The 19,584-nt window shown below is 39.6% G+C and overlaps 1 protein-coding gene across 20 annotated transcripts in view; it reads left to right on the top strand.

The window, feature by feature from the left end:
- Positions 1-19,584, top strand: part of Zbtb20 (zinc finger and BTB domain containing 20) — a 751,404-nt gene that overhangs the window by 579,354 nt on the left and 152,466 nt on the right. The window contains exon 1 of one of the 20 annotated variants that reach the window (XM_029470534.1): positions 6,121-10,258. The exons of the other annotated variants lie outside the window; for them this stretch is intronic. The gene's annotated coding sequence lies outside the window, so the exon portion shown is untranslated. Of the gene's footprint in view, positions 1-6,120; positions 10,259-19,584 lie in introns of those variants that run through there. 20 annotated transcript variants of the gene reach the window in all.

Genomic DNA, 19,584 nt, shown 5'->3' on the forward strand with positions numbered 1-19,584 from the left:
ACACAGTTTGATAGTCCCAGTGGACCTGGTTTGAGATGCAAACCAAGGACTATCTTATCAACATTATTATGACTAATCTCTGTGGGGCAGAATAAGAAATAAGGTAAGAAAGAGGCAAGACAGGATTAGAAAACTGATTTGGAAACTAGGTATACAAAAGGTATATTCTTACTAACCCCAAGTCCACAGCCAGGAAATCAACAGTGTGAAGAAGTAAATAAGATAAAGACCTGAGACTGGAGCCAGGAGGACAAGCAAAGTTCCACTTGTCTAATGGGACACCCATGGGGGTCACAATTGGGAGCTCTACTGTTTGTCCAAGATCTCTATTTTGAGGGCTTTTCAGAGTCTCCACATTGCTTCAGTTAGAACTTGAAAGAAGCAAGCAAAAATGAAGTTGATTAAGTAAAACCTATTGGAAAAAAAAATACAATTCTTGTATCTCTGCCTAAACTAATTATAGCAGTACTTACTGAATCACTGCCTTGCTTCGGAAAAGTACACTATTAAGATATGCTCTTACTATAATTGTACAAGTGAGGAAACTGAGATTTACCAAGTTTGATTAATTTTTCCACAAATACTTAATAAGTGTTAGAGATAGAACTTGAATTGGGACCATCTGTTCTTAAAATCCAAGGCCAAAATTCATTCAACACAGGCAAGTTTCTCCTAATGTTACAGAGATAATGGTGAAGAAAACAGACATTGTCACTCCTGGATCTTATAATCTAAGGGATCTAGAGTGGATAATAATGAAATGGTCCGACAAAGAACATACACTTTCAATCTTACTATCATACGAGAGAAGCACCGGATGCTCTAAGAGCAGCATCTAAATGAGTATGGAAATTTCCAGAATCCTTTCAGAGGAAGTGGCATTTGATCTAGTATCTGGAAATATAAAACAAGAGGTGAGGTTGGGTACTAGGAAAAGAGTCCAGGCGGGGAGAAACATATTTAAAGGCCCTAAATAGAGTTGGAAGAAGAGAGTGAAGAAAACAACCCAATCTGCAAATGGAAATATACCCAGGGCCTGACGATCGTAAGTCCTTTGTAGCCGCCATGTTAAAGATTTTGATTCTTTTTTTTTTTAAGGACATTTGGGAAACAAACTAAAGAAAGAACATGTTATAATTCTTTTATTTTAGAAATATATGGGACTTTTATCATAAGAATTGGGAATACAGTCATGTAATAAACAGTGTATATAGCTATTTTATTGGTAATTCTCTGAAACAGTAAACAGTACAGTTACCTTCAGTGGGTAAGTTCTTAAACAAACTGTTGCACATACATGTCATGAGATACATTCATCACTAAAAAGAAATGAGCAACTTGAATAAATTTCAAGGATATTTTACTGAATAAAAACTAAAATGGCCAATGTCGAGATAGCAAACTATTATCTATATACAGCACTCTTGTACTGACAACATTATATTGCTAGAGAACAAAGTTGTGGTTCATGGAGTCAGAAAAGGGAATAGAGGTGGATGTGGTCATGGCTATAAAAGAGTATGAAGGCGTTTGCAATAGATGAGAGGTACCAGCTCACGGTCATCAGTATGTGGTGGTAGAAGATGCTGTTGGAATGAATAAAAAAAATGCCCAAATGCGGGTCTTGATTGAGAAGCCAAAAATGAAAACATAAGCAACTTTTACTGTTACCCGGGGAGAGAATCAAACCAGTAAAGTACACAGGGGTAGGGAAGAGCCAAAAGAGTTGTAGGAAACCAGGAAACATGAGGACAGAAGTCAAGGGAAGAGTGTTTCCTGAGAGAAGAGGGAAGGGCAAGGTTGAAACCCGTGCATTCAGTGAATCTGGTTGTAGATTACTGTTGACCTTAGCAAAACCTATTTGTTTGGAGTGGTAGAAAGATAACTTGTTTATGTTTAAATGAGGAGACTGAGAGGCGAAGAAACTCGGGCTACAAAGATGGATAACTATAAGGTACCTTACTGTGACAGCAAGGAAAATGAACTATGTGGTGGCTTGAGGGCAAACACGGGTCGAAAGAAGTTTTTGAGACTGAAAGCACTGATGGTTTGCATGCATGTGGGAAGCCTACACGTGAGAGGAGAGATTCAGTGTACAGGAGAGAAAGGAAGATGCCACATGTAGTACTAGATGGTTGTTTATAAGACTAGAATGTGAGCATAAGAAGGAGGGCACCTATTATTTGAAGGAAGAAGCAAGAGCAGATGCCAGCCCTTGTATCAGTTTGATGCTGACAAATGATGAGGTTTCCCACATAATGGCTCCTAAGGGGATGAGAGCCTGCCAAGAGTAAGTGGTGAAGAGATCTGATGAACGGTAAGGTTTCAAGTAGTTCTGGGCACAAGGGCGTTTACAAGTTGACCAAAGCAGCACTTTCCTTGGCACATAGAAGACACAGCTGCTTCTCCCTCCTCTCCATAGCCAGGCATGATGGGTACCCATGCTTTATCTTTCTCTACAGCTGCTTTAGCTGCTCAGGAGGTGCCTTAAAGATCCCATTCTCTCTCCCATCGGATTAAACATGAAACGTTCCTGCTGCTTGCCACACTTCTAATGTGCATCACACATGCATACATTTGCATGACAATTCTGATTTCTCCCATCATTTTACTAATAAACGATCGATTATGAATAAGTAGATAAACTACTCAAAGTGTGGTAACATGTGAATTTCCTCTCAAATGTTAAAAAACTGGCATCCAATGACACAAAACAGCTATTTAATTTGACAGAAAGACTAGAAAGGAAAGAGAAAAAGGAAGGAAAATAGAGAGGGAAGGAAAACTAGTGAACCATAGAAGACCTGATACAAACCTCATCTTTCTTGTTCCCATTTGAGGGAGATAAACAAGGCTCTATCGCTTAATGGGTATCTACATTGGTGGCCTGAATGAGATGTCCCCCATAAGGTCATATAGATGAATGCGTACTCATCAGGGAGTGGCACTGTTTGAGAAGAATATACAAGGATTAGGAGGTGTGGCCTTGGGAGAGGTGTGTCACCACAGGTGTGGGTGGAGTTTGAATGGGGGTAGGGGGTGTTAGGAGGACATTGAGGTTTTAAAAGCCCACAGCAGACCCAGTGTTTTTCCTTGTCTGTCTGTGGATCCGGATGTAAGGTCTCACTACTGCTCCAGCACCAGTCTGTGTGCCACCACGCTCCCCTACCATGACAATAATGGACTAGGTCTCTGCAACTGTAAGCAAGCTCCCATTAAACACTTCCTTTTATAAGAGTTGCCTTGGTCGTGATGTCTCCTCACAGTAATAGATCAATGACTAAAACACCTTCCACCTCCACAAATGGCTTCCAGACCTGAGATATACCAAGTACTGTAGGTTACTTGGGTTCCTGCTGGAAAAGTGAGAAGATGCGCAGAGCATCAGAGGGAAGGATGGCTCCTGTACTCAGAGATGCCGAGCTGTCTAACTCCCCTGGGGAAGAAGGCAACAGTGGCCTTTCCCATCTGAGCTCCTGCCAGTCTGCTGGCTCCCTTTAGAAAGTGACATTAGGACCATTTGACTCAAAACTAAATTGCAGATACATCTGGGGTAGAATCTGGCAGCTGTCGAGTGATGCAGCTGTATTTTTTTAAATATTTACTTCTTTCATGATTCTATAATTTACATTTATCATAAAATATCAAAAAGTATAATATAAACAGAAAGCATCCATAACCCCATGCACTATGTAGAAAAAAAAACCTGTTATTAACATATGTTGGTCACCTTCTTGTCTCTGCTCTAGATTTTAAGATAATTAAGCATGTAGACTGTATAGAATTCTGTAATATTTTAACTTGATAGTATATAGTAAATACTCCTTGTGTAAATACAGGCTCTTTGTAATATCATCGTACTATATAAACTCTTACCTTATAAACCGCCCAGAATTTAACCTAATAGGGACCTGCAAGGACTTAGGGTATTTGTGATATCTAGACTTCTATATTTTAAAATTCTTTAAAGTAGAAACTATACTACAGCTTACCACGCTGTGGAAATGGAAAGTGGAGACCTGAAGCAAGGGGTCACATTACAAACCGAGGAAATAGGCAGTGTTGCCTATAAAGGAAGCAGCTGTGGGAGCTGGAGGGATGGCTCAGTGGTTAAGAGCACGGGCTGCTCTTCCAGAGGGCCTGAGTTCAATTCCCAGCCACCACATGGTGGCTCACAACCATCTGCAATGGGATATGATGCCCTCCTCTGGTGTATCTAAAGACAGCTACAGTGTAGTCATATACATAAAATAAATAAATAAATCTTAAAAAAAGAAAAGCAAAGAGCGTTGCAGTGTGAGTGGCGAGGACAAAGCACACTGGGTTTGGGAGCAGTTGGAGGATTTACTGTTCTTCCCCCAAAAAATGAATGCTTCAAATTTTCATTCTAAAAATTATGCACATTTTAGTGTTTGAATACACTTGATCTTAGCTCAGAGGGTAGGAAGACATAGGTGTTTTTACTAATTTGTGCAGTAAAACTCTTCAAAATCTCATACCCCAGAGACGATCTCTACAAATACATGGGAAATAAACTTTCATGCATATTTATTTATCTGTTTCTTTTCTTTTATTTCTCCTTTGTTTCTTTCCAAAATGAAAGGAAAACGAACTGTTATGTAGTCTGCTTTTCCACTCAGCACTTTAAGTCATTTGCCATGTTAATAAATACAGATCTGCATGATCTTGACAGCAATATTGTACTCCAGTGTATGGAAAATATACTGACTAAGTCGCTCATTGATGGACACTTGTGATAATTAGAGCTGTTTCCTTACGTTAAAATACTGCTACAATAGCTGTCTTTATATGCACACATGCGTACATATTCCTTAACACAGTTTATGGATAATTTTCTTAAAATAAATTTAAAGTGGAGGAATTATTAAAATAAAATGTGTATGTCACTGCACTGCTCTGCAGTAAGGTTCCATCAATTTATACTTCCATCAACCAAGGAAGATACTACCCCTTTCACTGCGTCTTCATTAATTCTGTACTTGCAACTGGATAAGTAAAGCATTTTTTAACTAAGGATATGGAATATATTTTCCAAGCATAAAACCCAAACCTGGATACTTTCAACTGAATTAAATTTCATTATATGGAAGTAAAATTGCTATAGAGAAATTTTTTTTAACCTGGAAAATTATTTTTGAGAATTCTCTAATACCTTAAGAGTAACTATAAATCAACAACAAAAATGTAAATTTTTAAAATTATTTTATTAATAGAATATGTATAATTTTATATTTTAATGGTTAACTTTCACTATATTATTTTAAATCATTATATTATTCAAAATTATGTTATTAATTTAAATTTTTAGACTTTAAAGTAAAATTTAGAAAGGGCAGTTGATCGACCTGACAGCATGTGATAGCTGATCCTCATTCTTTTTTTTATTTATTATTTTATTTTATTTTATTTTATTTTATTTTATTTTATTTTATTTTGGTACTTATTCACTTTACACCCCACTCACTGCCCTCTCCAGGTTTCTTTTTTTTTTTTTTCTTTTCTTTTCTTTTCTTTTTCTTTCCCACATTTTTTATTATTTTCTTCATTTACATTTCAAATGCTATCCCAAAAGTCCCCTATACCCTCCCCCAGCCGTGCTCCCCTACCCATCCACTCCCACTTCTTGGCCCTGTCATTCCCCTATACTGGGGCATATAAAGTTTGCAAGACCAAGGGGCCTCTCTTCCAAATGATGGCCGACTAGGCCATCTTCTGCTACGTATGCAGCTAGAGACATGAGCTCTGGGGGTACTGGTTAGTTCATATTGTTGTTCCACCTATAGGGTTGCAGACCCTTTCAGCTCTTGGGTACTTTCTCTAGCTCCTATATTGGGGGCCCTGTGTTCCATCCTATAGATGACTGTGAGCATCCACTTCTGTATTTGCCAGGCACTGGCAAAGCCTCACAGGAGACAGCTATATCAGGGTCCCTTCAGCAAAATCTTGCTGTCATATGCAATAGTGTCTGCGTTTGGTGGCTGATTATGGGATAGACCCCCGGGTGAGGCAGTCTCTGGATGGTCCATCCTTTCATCTTAGCTCCAAACTTCGTCTCTGCAACTCCTTTCATGGATATTTTATTCCGTATCCTAGGGAGGAATGAAGTATCCACACGTTGGTCTTCCTTCAGGTTTCATTTTTTAATTGCAAAAACAGTGCTCACCACAATCTTCTAAGGTCAGCCACCTAAGGCTTTCTTCCCCCAACTCTGACAACCACATCCAGCCTCACTACTTTCCCTGGGGTGCTATGGAAAACAAAGCAACAACCCAGAAACTTAAAGTGTTTCTGCAGGGCGGTTAGCATTTCCTGGCTGTGTATATTCCTGTGTTTATCTGGCATCCCATCCTACAAATTGTTCACTCATACAAGTATAGAGTATAAAGTGTTCATCTGTACTCTCCTGTCAGACTCCAGGATCAAAAAATTATTGGGAAGGGTAAAACACACACTGGCGATATGGCCTGATCCATATCTCCAAGGCAGGATTGACACTGTTCTCCCACCAGATGTAGACAGAGATTTCTGGATGTTTGCTAGAGGCCATATCACCAGTGTCCTTTACCTTTCCCCTCGCCTCTGCCTCCCCCTGTGTATTGCTACATACTTAATGAAGTGGAATCTGTTTTCCAGCAACTTGAGGAAAGTGAAAGGCGCTAGGAAAGCAGAAGTGCCACACTGACAGCGTCACCCCAGCATCCACAGCACGCACTGTGACAGGTTGTCTTCCGTGATTCGGGATAGAGAGCATCTGGGCTCTAAGGGCACATTCTCTGGGCTTTTCAAAGGAGCAGGAGTTGTACAAAGCTGTTTGAGTGATAATTGGAACATTCCTTCAGCACAAGAAGTGCAGTTGCAGATAATAGATGGGCGGGTTGTTCCAGGGTACTTTTTCTTCCCTTCCCAGACTGTGTCCGTGAAAATGCTGGGACTTGGATCCTTACTCGTCATTTCTTCTGGTATGAAATGTTGAAAACGAATGAAGCATCCTTTCCTGACCGTTATTTGGAAGTTAATTTCAAAATATTTGTTCAGGGCTAGCCTCTTTTCCTTTTTACATGATGAAAAGCTAAAACAGGTTCTCCTTTAGTCCCTCTTCAGAAATGTCTGGTCTTTTTTGGTACATGGAACACAATTATCACCTCTAATTTAAAACTCATTCTTTATTTTAAGTGATAGAATCAAGTGTCTTATAGAGAACGTGAATAAAAAAGGTGTGCTGAAGTCCTTTGATAGTATCCATCGGAGTGCTCTCACATACTGATCAAGGACACAAAAAAAGGAGTAGTGTAAGGCCTCCTATCAGGATATCTGGGGAGGGGAGACTCTGTCTCCATCCATGGCTACCATGCTTGAATCATATTCACTTGATTTGCTGTCCATCAGTAGCTCTACACCACGATCCACTGACACAGGCCTAGTGTGGGTAAAGTACCTCTGGATTGTGTGTGTGTGTGTGTGTGTGTGTGTGTGTGTGTGTGTCCCTCCACTTTCTTCAACACTCAGTAGACTATATAGGGAGGCCATGTTACTTATCCCCAATTCTTTATCTACCTAGAGAAAAGGGGCAGAGGCCGCTCTAACATATAGATTCTTATCTAGAAAACTGTTTTAGATATCTGAATCTGAGGGAAACAGAGAAATCTTATTGACTGCTATTATTTGGAGTGTCTCCCTTTGTCTAATCCATTAAAGCAAACACTTAGAAGACATCCTTTTGAGCTATGGGTCAACACTGTTTTCTTGGAAAACAGTGTTGTAGAGGCTTGTGCACTTATATTCAAGATAAATCCTTTTTCCATCTTCTTAGTTCACTATACTAAAATACCCAAGTCTGGCCCATCTAAAATTCTGTGTTTGTTTGTGTAGTTATAGGAATTAAGCTCTCCGAGATCAAGATTTTGGCAGACTCACTTTCTGATGTGGGATTCTGTACTTTGGAGATGGTACTTTTTGTCATGCTGGATCTTTATGTGACCAGGGAGAGGGAAGCAGCCCCCTCCTACAGCTGCATGAGGATCTTGTCGGTGCATGAAGCTCTGCTCCTCAAGCTGCTCAGGCCCCTCTAGGCCTCCCCTCCCACTGCAATCACATAGGCTACTTCACTTCAATATACCAGTTCTAGAGGACACTCTCCATCACCAGCCAAGAAACGAGAAACAGCATAGTCATTCTGGTTAGTTTCAGCTTTTCTCAATAAAAGGTGTGTTCTTTAGCATCAAGACAGAAGCTCTATATGGGGAACCTACCCGAAATGTTCATGGGCTTTGAAACAGGAAAAGATGCAAATAGGAGCCAGAAAAACCTTCACTGCACCAGTCACCCAGAAATGAATTAGATATTAGTCAGGATGGGATCGAAAGCCTGTGTGCTAGTCACACCTGTGATCCCAGCAGTAAAGGGTAAAAGCAGAAGGTTCCATAGTTCAAGGCCACCTTCAGTCCTGACTACCTGGGAGCCTAGAAAAATAAGGTTGTAGAGTTCAAGGCTTCAGCCCAGGCAAACTGGGAGCTGTCTCAGAAATCAAAAACAAACAAAGCATACACTTTAAACACTCATTTATTCGGACAATGTCAGGTTTTAGGTTGTTCTCATCTTATACCAAAATCATTTCTGTAACTATGTCTTCCTCTACAAAGAAAGATTCCTCTTTACCACATTAATATAATTACATCGGGATAGTATTCAACTTGGCAGTCACAAGTGACTTGAACAGGTGAACACAGGGTCTAAGTGATGTAGGAGGTATGAAGTCAGGGATTGGAATCTTGGTTATCTTCCAAAACTATCCTAGATTACTCACGTTACGTTCATTTTTAGCAGTGCCCATTGATAAGTGCTCTTCATTTTGTTACGTTGGTATTATTCCTAGGTCATTTATCATCTGCACACCTTGATCTGTGTGCCAGGGACTCAAGGGACTACCATAGTTGAACACACTTGCAGGCACACAGAAACACACTCACACTTTCTCTATTGATCTGGGCTTTTCTTCTGCCCATTAGATGCATTACAAATCTGCTTTTAATGGGCCTCTCTGTATCCCCACAGAAATCTTTCTGGTGCTCTCCTGGTCCCAACATTTGCTGGGTGCACATTTAATATGTGTTAGCTTACTGCCTGAAGATGGAATCAGGGACATCTACCTGCACATGACAGTGCTTTGGCTCTGGCAGTTGCAGAACTTAATGTATGTATCAGTAATGAAAATCTTAATTAAGAAAGCTGCATCATTGTCCACGAACACTCATTTTTCTCCCCCTGCAAAGCCCTTTGTGTATTGCAGTATATACCTGGTCCAGACAGACAGAACCCTCGAAGAGCTTGTCTGGCAGATCTTCTTTTGATTATTAACAGCTAGCAAATGACAAAGTCTCACTTCCTTTTGTCTTGAAGCCGAGGCTTGAAACAGCAGAGGACACAATGTACTGTACAGTTTGTTTGTGTTTTTTGAAACTTGCCTTTATTACGGTGGTTTAAAAATCCGGCAGTGTTGATCAAAACTAATTTAGGTAACTTAGAGTTACCAAAACACTAGCAGATGCGTATTTACACACACACTCTCAGAGAACTGAAATGTTCCCTATAGAAATAATGCAAAGCATGAGAAGGGACAGTCTCAAGCTGTCTGCTCAGGTTTCTGGGACCTTTGGTCTCCAAAGCCAGAAAGCTGCAATGTCCCCATTTGTGTGACCTTAGCAGTTACTTCTCTGCCTGTGCCAGTGTGTGTTGGCCAGTTTGCCATGTTGTTGAGTAGGAAGTAGGAGCTTTGGAAAGTGGAGTAACTTTGTACAGACAATAATAACTATACCCATAAAATCTCAAAGACTTCAAGAAAGCCCTTTGAAAAGGTGGCCCTTAATTTAATTATCTTTATGAAACAGTACTCAATTGTATTTTAATAATACCCAAATCATAGACTCCAAAATAAAAATTAACTTATGTTAGAGTGATTTAAAAGCTTCAAAGCATTTCATTTTGTTCCTGTTAAGTCTATGACCTTAACCCATAACCTGTATGTTAAGAGAGAATCTCATGTTCTCGCCCAGTTATGGATTCTTCATCCTTCTACATTCCGTGGGCTTCTCGACTGCACTATTAACCCGTTTCTGGAAGAGTAATGTAAGAAACTAAGCTGAGCTCAAGCCATGGAGTTATGTAACACTTCCTACTGGACTGAAGACCTAAAGATGGTCAGCCGTGAATATTTAGGACCTGCTGTCTGCATGCTGTGCATGTATGTCCTTCAGTCTGACTGTGGGTGGGAGGCCATGCTACACTGGGTGGTGCTTGTGTGCTCGTTATTTCATCTAGTTCTTGAAATTTCACAGTCTTTATCTCATTTATTTTCAAAACCACTGGAAAGTAGATAATGGTCAGTTTTCCAGGTTTCTAAATCAAGAAAAGAAAAAGCTTGTATAAAATTTCTCTTTGTGCATCATAAAAAATATAAAGAAGGCTTCATTGTGGGGAAGTCACTTTCAAGGAATATGATTAATTAATATCTCAGAGTTACAGTCATAACATGTTTAATTAAGGTTAAATATGAAAAGTAAATAAGAAGGAAATGGAACTTTTTGTAGTTGGACCACACCCCAGTAAGATATAGAAAAGAACCTATCAGGATGCATGCATGCCAGACAGGAAAACGGTAGACAGGTTGTGTTAGTCTGAATAATTTCCCTTTTCACAAACTATCTGTTAAGCAGTGCCACCATAAGTCCTAAAGCAACTGGCAAGTGCTTGACATAGGAGGATAATGTAGGTTCATGGTGTAAGGTATAGAAGAAGCTCCAGAAATGAGTGAGAAAGAAAATGAGTGACTGCCCATGAACAACTAAAGGGTAACTCAGGTGCTGTTGCAGAGACTAACTCAAAAGAACACTACTTCTTTTTAATGTCTAAATTTTTCAATTATGCTTTGGGGTGGGGCATGGGTGAGTCAAACATATATATCAAGGTCAGAGGATGGTTTAAGAGAATACGTGAATTGGGGTTGACTCCTTCCAATGTGGGGTCCAGAAGGATCAAACTCAAGTTGTCAAGCTAAACACAATGTTTTTAACCCTCTGAGTGAATAATTTTCTTAATTTTTGAAAGTCCTTGATTAGAAGTTAGAAATCCAATACAGTACTAGGTGTTGGACTTCAGTTTTCCAAAATGTAAATTGTTGTGGAATTTTGAAAATTCTAAATATCTGAAATTTGGGTAGATTGGTTACTACCATCTGTGAAGCACATAATCACACATGCACAGACATAAACAATCATACATGCACACACACACCCACAATCACAATGTAAAATATGTTTCCTCCTATGAGTCATCAATAAAAAGGCTTGAGAATCATAAAGATCTGTAGATTAAGGTAAGATCTGCCCCCATTGGCATTTATCTACCCTTTGCTTAAAATTCAAGAGCAGCGAGACTAGACTACCTGAACGTGACAGCCTTCTCGTAACTGACTCGCAACTCTTCATCTCAGCTAACACTTCATTGTGTTTTCCTCAGTTTTCAAATATTACACACACACACACACACACACACACACACACACTCATGCACGCACGCACGCACCACAGTGTACATGTAAAAGTGAGAGAAGAAATTTCAAGGTCAGTTTTGGCTTGGCAGTAAGCACTTTTGCCCACTGAGCCATGTCACCAGCCTGGCCTCCTCACCACTGCAGTGCCTGAAGTATTATATATTGTATTCTCTGTGGTCTAGTCTACAAGATAAGGGATCAAACTGGCCTAGGGCACTCGGGTGTCTTGAAGCTCCAGCCAGAGGCCTTTAGAAAGCATACTAGCTGACTGTGAGGATGCTCTTGGGCCAGCCTTTGCTCTCACATGGAAACACATCCGCTAGCTGTGCTGTAAGTGATTCTTGCAGCAAATATGTGCAGTAGTTGTCCTAGGGCATCAGCTTTACGTTAATGCTTAATACGACACTCAGAGTTAGGTCTGTTTAAATGCCTGCTACTTCCTTACTCCATAAGTACCTCTAAACACAGTAATAGCATCTCTTTCTATGCAAACCTCTGTACATAAAAAGGTTTACATTTTAAAACAAACATTTTTTTTGAGCTTTATCCAAATTCAAAAAAAGCATCTGAAAATTTTAACAGCTGAAAAACACTTTCTCCTTGCTGGGAAAACTTAAACCTTGCTAGGTTTTATGCAACAACAACAAAAAAAAAAGGCAAGAAAGAAAGACTTCTGTGCTGAGAAGCAGCGTGAGAAATCTCAGCATGAGAGGTTGTTGGAATTGTTTTTCTTCATAGAGCTAAAACCAGTCCTTGGGTTTAAAGTGATGCCACAGTATACATACGCTTTGTCGGGAACAAAGGATTTTTTTATCAAATCTAATTTCAAGGGCATCTTGAATAGAAAATAGAAGGGCTAGAGAAAGGCTACTTCAGCGGCGATCCAGTGTCTAGAAGCAGAGGTTGAGCACATCGCTGTATCAACAAGGTCTGGAGACACTGCTAGCTCTGGGTGCTTGTAGCTGCCCATAAACCCTGAAGCGGTCTATTTTATTATTCTCTCACTCAGGCCTTACTTAGCCCAGAGTGTCTCACAAGGGAAGCACTGCTCTGGGATGGTGCCCTGGACTTTGTTTCTGTTTGTTTCAGCACTTCAGTAAATAGTCTCAAGAAATGGTCTGTTACATGCCATCATGACCTGCATGCATTTGCTGAATACTTTTTCAAATAAAACAAAATTCTGTGGCAGTTTCTAGAAACCGGAACCATTTTCAAGACAATATCCAATGAGAAATGCCCAGAGACATATCCATATGAGTGTGTGATGAGGGCACATACGTTACTCTGGATTCCTAAGCTCAGGACAATGAAACGAGGCTAGACAATACAAACAGGAAGATTGAACTTGTTTATGTATTTATAACCCATGCTCTGCTCTTAACAGTATACCTATTTGGAAGTGACTTTAAAATAGACCCACATGTGTGTTTAACAAAACATCTTGTTCCTCTTAATAGTCCCTAGGGGATAAAAAATAACACAAATTTGGGCTTATTTGTTTGCATTTCAGGCAGCACTGTATTTGTTTTTCTGTCTTTACTTTTTGAGACAGACTGGCTATATAGATCAGGCTGACCTGTTACTCATAATATAGCTTAAACTGGTCTTAAATTCACAGTTATTCTCCTGCCTCAACCTACCCAGTGCTACATAGATGTAAATGACCACACCTGACACAAAGCATGAAGTTTTTAACATCATCATGGCTAGTTGTCGGGATAGTGACCAAGGCGGTCGTGGGTGGGAGGAGTCATGCAGCAGCATACCTCTTGTACAGACATGTTTTTATAAGGCCTTCCTGGAAGACAAGCTTAGATATTTCAAGACCTCAGAAAAAATTTTCAGCACCTTCTGTGCTCCAAATTGAGTTGAGTTTGCATCGTGTTTCAGTATAACTGAGTAGCAGGCTGGCAAATTCCCTGCCTTCCTATTCACCAAAATCCAAAATAGAACTCACAAAAACCCCTTCCTTCTCATCCCTCTTTTAAAAAACGCTCCACTGTGGCCCCCCAGGGAGGAAGAAGCAAAAAGAAAAAATCCAGTAAATAGAGCCAGCCCTGAAAGACAAATCCCCAGCTGTAGCTCTAGCACTTTGCTCAGTACTGTGAGCTTGCTAGAGCTGGCACATTTTTTATAATACAGATGCATAAAAGTCTCTCTGAGGCAGAGGAATCCAGCATCCTCAGTGTTGCCTGATGCCTTGGTCTAAGTATATTGCACAACCTAGAACAAAAGACCCCGTTTTTCACCTCACTTTATATATTTTTAATTGTGACCTTCTATAACTGAATTTACAAAAAGTTTGGAGAAAACAACCTTTCTTGAGACTTTCACAGCATTCTTCCAAATGGAGGCTTTCAGATATTTACAGTGATGTATGTAAATTTGGACTTCTTTAAAAATGCATATTCGTTTAATAATGACTTATTTCAGAAATGGTTCTGTGATATATCCACTATAAATAGTTGTTTAAAACCAAGCTACGTGTTAAAATTTTGAGACCATGAGCTCTATGTGCATTTTTAAGGTATATTTTGTGTTCTGAGTACCCTTTTTTATTTCTTCAAAATTCTTTTGTAGAATAAATGCTTAAATAGATAACACTGATGAAAGTGAAAGAAAGAAAGAAAGAAAGAAAGAAAGAAAGAAAGAAAGAAAGAAAGAGTGTACCATTCGCAAAAGTCCGCTCAAGCATCCAAAATTAGGACAGATTTTGGCTAAAGTTCAAAGTTGCTCTCAAGGATAAAGATTAGATTACCTGAAGCTGGACAGCTAACATAAACCTGTAACCCCAACATTGGACATAGAGAGGCAGGAAAGTGGAGTTCAAGTCCAGTTTTGTCTATGCAACAGGTTGTTGGAGCCTAAGCTTCAGAAAACTCTGAAACAAGAGCAGAAAATGAGAATGATCTAAGTCTTTAAACACCAGAGCGCAACAGGAGCCATTTGTACAGGGATGGTTCTGGGACTCAGAGCTATATTTGAGAATAGCCTCTGCCAATTCCTCTGTCCTTTGGGTAACTTAACTCATCATTAAGCTCAGACTATTTAGCTATAAAATAAGAATAGTGACTCTTGTGATTGATACTGCTCACAGCCATCCAAATTACTAACATTGATAGTATCTCTAGGATAAGAGATGAAGCACACTTAAAGTACATTATTTCTAGTAGAGTTCTAAGTTTATAGCCTTTTTGTTATAGGCATTTTAAAGATACACAAAAACGGAGATAATGTCATAGTGAACCTTTGTGAATCACTTCACTGTGCTTTTACAATTACTAGATCATGTTAAGTGTGTATATGTATGTATATATATGTGTGTGTGTGTGTGTGTGTGTACGTATGTAATATATATATGAGATAAGTTAGATGTTAAACTACAAGGGAGGGTGCTTAAACATAGTATGACATATCCATTAAATAGAATTTTGAGACATTAAATGTTTATGAAGATCTTAGAATAGCATGGGCTATGATGTATATATTTAATTCAAAGGCAACTAATTTAATTGTGCATATGTTATGATCATAATCATTTTCTAAAAATAAAAGATTGTGAATCCTAGATATATGGGAGGTTTTAGATATTTTCTCTTACTCTTTTAGTATATTATCAAGTTTTATACCATGGGCAGATTTTATTAGAAAATATTAATACTTTGCTAATATTCAGAAGAATATCTGCACATATTCAGATATAAAAAGAATGTATCTACCTGACTTTATTATGGAAATTTGGTTTATATTTTAAACTATTCCATGTAACAGAAATTTATCCTCCCCCTTTAGTAAATATATCTTATGTTACTAATTTCAAGCTTGAGGTACAGCCTCAGTGTTATGTCTATGGGTTTTTTTAGAACTTGCCACAATTCAAAATATTCTAAATGGTTCATATTTCTTATGTTGAACAACAATAAATTTTTGTTTCTGTTTGTGCTAATGGGGGTGCAGAATTGACAGTGTACATTTGAGCGTTGTGATCTCCCAGCTGTTCCATGTGGCCTTAACTACGTAGTGCTTATTCTAAAAGATTGCTTGCTTCCTTCCTATTTACACCTGAACTGCAGTAATATTTTTAGTCCTGGTGTCTTCTTTTTATAGTCTTCTTGTCTCATCTTTGGCTATCAGGTTACTCTTTGTACAAGCAAGCCTCTGAGAGTCTCATTTCTCCCTTGATTCTTCTAATCTGCTTTGGTCAAGAGGCAAGCATGCACCTATGTTTAGGCTGAGTGTAAAGCCACACCTTTCCTGTTCTCATGAAAAGCACAGCAGTATGCTCAGTGCTGGAGAGAATAAACTGATCACCGAGACACAAATCCTACCTTAAAGAAGCTTTCACCTGGCAGGAGAGGTGGATATGTCCCTACCTTGCTGGAATCTGTATTAGAAAGATGGGTAAAGTATTCTTGGAGTTCAAAGGAGGGCTAGACTTAAGCTTTGCCACAGACAGGAAAATGAGTGTGCAGTGAGGAAGGCAAGGATTTGAACACACAAAGGTTAATGGGAGGCCCATCTCAGAAGCCATAAGCAAAGTGTGGAGGAATCAAAGGAATGAAGAATCTGTAAAGAAGTGGTTGTGTTTACGTAGAGCATGAAGCATGAGAAGGTAAGTAGTAGAAGGCCCAGGTGGACTGGCCCCAGATGTTAAAGACTTGCTTACCAGCCCAAGGAACCTGAACTTTCTTCAGTGCACAAAGGGGAGCTATTGAAAGTTTTCTGTAGGCTAGTAACACAGTAGAGCTGTGCCTCCAGAAGATTAATCTGGCAACAGTGAGGAAAATAGATTGGAGTGGAGAGAAAACAGAGGACAGAGGAAAGGTGGGAGACTCACAGCAATCCAGGCAAAAAGGCAATGTGGGCCCTAAGTAGGGCATGGGCAGAGGGACTGAGCAGAGACAGCACTGATTTATGACACATGGCAGAAGAGAATTAATGCATTATATTTGGAAGCCAGGGAGAGCCCGACACCAAAGACATCTCTATGATTTTGAGCCTGAGCGGAGCCATAAACAGAAGCAGGGCAGCAGAGGAGGAGCAGACCTGGGAGGGGAGAGCACCAGTTTAATTTCATACACACTGAGTGGTGTGGAGTGGGTATCCATGAGCTGCCTGCTGGGCTTTGGAAGACAGGAGACTACAGGGCAGAGAGGGAAAGCTGGGCTTGGGTATGAGCCTTTGGAGTCATCTCTGCCTCACTGGACTGAGAGCAAGCACAGAGCTAATCGCTGCAGCCTGTAGAGTTTGCGGGTGGCCTACTTCATGTCCTTTCTGCTGCTTGCTCTTCATTCTGCCCTCTATTCCTTCCTTTCTCTCTTTTCATCTGTTCTTAGGAGGGAGATGCCACACAAGTTGCTTACAGAGAAGTGAATCACTGATTCATCCAAACATAAACTATATTCTCAAATAAAGTGTTTTCTAATGTATCTAAGGAAACCAGTTCCATATCATCTGTAGTCTTGACTGTCACATAAAAAGTATTCCTGTGTGACCATAGAGAAGTCACTGGACTCCTTATCATTCAGGTTCTTAGATTACTCATAAGTCAAATGAAGAAACTGGTAAGGTCCCTGGTCTGTATAATTGGCTACATGTAGCCCAAACCAACATTATGTCAGAATAACTTAGGGAAGACAGAGGAAGGGGCCAAGGTTGAAGGATCTATCTGTTTTAAACTTCCTGGCATGATTGTGATATACAGCCTGGGCCACATAACCTGCTAGGTTCATTCCATCTCTTACATTCATTCTAAAGCTTTATCAATATTTAGACAAAATGTGTATTTCCATAGCTCATAAGTGAGAAAACATATCCAAAATGCAAATTTACTGTCAAAATCAGTTCATGTATAACAAAATACTCCCCTCTCTCCTTTAAGTTAGAAGATGATATATATTTGAAATGTATTTGAAAAGCACTGTAATTTAGAGCCCTCCAGGGATGGTATGAGCTGGGGGTTGGGAGAGGAGGAAAGCCAGGCGAGCTGAGCTGCAGGCTCCCATGCTCATTTCCAGCCACACCCAGGTCTACTGTCTCCATTCCTGTAGTTCAAAGATTTCTGCTCTGCAATTGATTTTAGTGCTTTCGCAGATCAAGTCAAGTCATGTCCTTGTGTCACTTCTGACTGTCCCTGTCACAATGTATATATAAGCATTTCAGAAGTAACTCTTCCCAGACTCAGTGCTAGTCTAGAGTAGAGGCCAATGTCTGTAACACAGCCCTGTCTGTTCCCATATCTCCTAATGTAACTTTCCTGTAGCTCACATGGTTCCAGCATCAGAAGAACCCTCACAGTGTACTTTCCAATGGCCCGATGAAAACTCGAGTATGCTAGGCTGGCCACACAGGAAGGAAGGTCAGGATGAAGACATCCAGTTTGTCTCCACTTTCTAGACTTTCTTCCAAAAGGGACTTTGGTTTCGGGATATGACACACTAAGCTGACTGGCTTATAATTTAATAGATTAGAATTTGGAGATCTAAAATTATCAACTTCCAAATTAATTTTGACATTCCATTTTCTTAATGAGTGTTGGTTGAGAAGGTTCTAAAACTAGGGAATTCTCTTCAGTTCTTAAGTCAGTCCTACCTACAACCAAAACTCTAGACCTAAATGCAGAGCAGGATTAAGTTGAGGATGTTAGTGGAGCCCTGAAGAGCATCCCTAGGCAAAGAGTCTGTGGTCCTCCTTTGTCGTTCCCACCACTCTTCTTCCCGTTTCCTTTCCCCAGACTGTGCTTTCTTGGCTTTAATTCCACTCGGTAAGATGAGCTGGTAACATCACTAAAGTAATTTATCAGAAGGTTTGGATGAGGTTTACCATCTTAGGGAAATTTGGGATTCAAAAAAAGTATTTTGTTGGACAGTTAAGATTCCCCACCTCCCCCTCCTCAAGCTAAGTATATGTAAAGACAGAAAATATTTAGTAGGGCTGTATTTCCTGCCCCAGTGTACAAAACGTATAAGAACATGAAATTATCCAAGCTCCCTACATCTAAAGTATCACTGATACTTCAGCTTGCCTTCTCCCTCTCAGATCTACATCCCTGAGATGCAATAGGATGCATGTGGGATTGTTTCATCCATTCTGGACCTACTTACTCCAGATCTGTTCCCGTTGAGTTCCTTAGACTCAACCACATCTTCCACATATACCATAACACTGCTCCTTGCTTCTGTCTCTGTGGACTTTGTTCATATACATTTACCTATTACTTAGCAAAGCAGAGAAGACACAAGCTGTGGAGTCAAATGCAATTACTAGACATGACCTTGAGCCAGTCATTTATCTACTCTAAGCCTATTTCCTAATATGTAAACTGGGAGCATGATGAAGATTAAACATGATATGTGAATAAGATCAGAGATAGTTCATTATGAATTTAATATATGTGTTATTATCATTAATTACTATCTCTGCCTCCTCCAACAATTTGGATTGAGAGTCTTCCTACTGATTATCTAAAAGGATCTAATTCTTCACAGGCTGTTTGTTATGTGCTGACCAGTGCTAGTCTCCCAGTCTACATTTTATAAACAAAATAGGTAAAGACAGAGACCAAGCATTTCCTGAACCAAGACTTAGTACACAATTTTATCAACAATAAAAGGCAAGATGTGAGGACGAGGATGTAGCTCCATAGGTAGATTGCTCGGTAATATGGACAAAGTCCTGGGTCTGATAGCCAATACTGCATAAATCCAGTATGGTAGTACACACCTGTAATCCCAGCACTCAAAACAGGAAGACAAATGGATCAGAAATAAAAATAAAATAAAATATATTAAAAGACAAAATATGAAACCATGAATCTTCAGAAAATCAAAGGCTGTTGTTCTTATAAGTATCCTTGAATATGTATTCCATATACTAGACAAATACAAATTTCACAGTTACAAAGCAGTGCTAAATAAAGATAACACTGTCTACCAATAACTTGTTGTATTAAGAAAGAAGACAACAGAGACTCAGAAGGCATGGACGATTCATGTGCAAACTCTACCACTTAAACTGCA

This window comes from Mus caroli, chromosome 16, assembly GCF_900094665.2.
Source record: "Mus caroli chromosome 16, CAROLI_EIJ_v1.1, whole genome shotgun sequence".
Classification (NCBI taxonomy): Eukaryota; Metazoa; Chordata; class Mammalia; order Rodentia; family Muridae; genus Mus; species Mus caroli.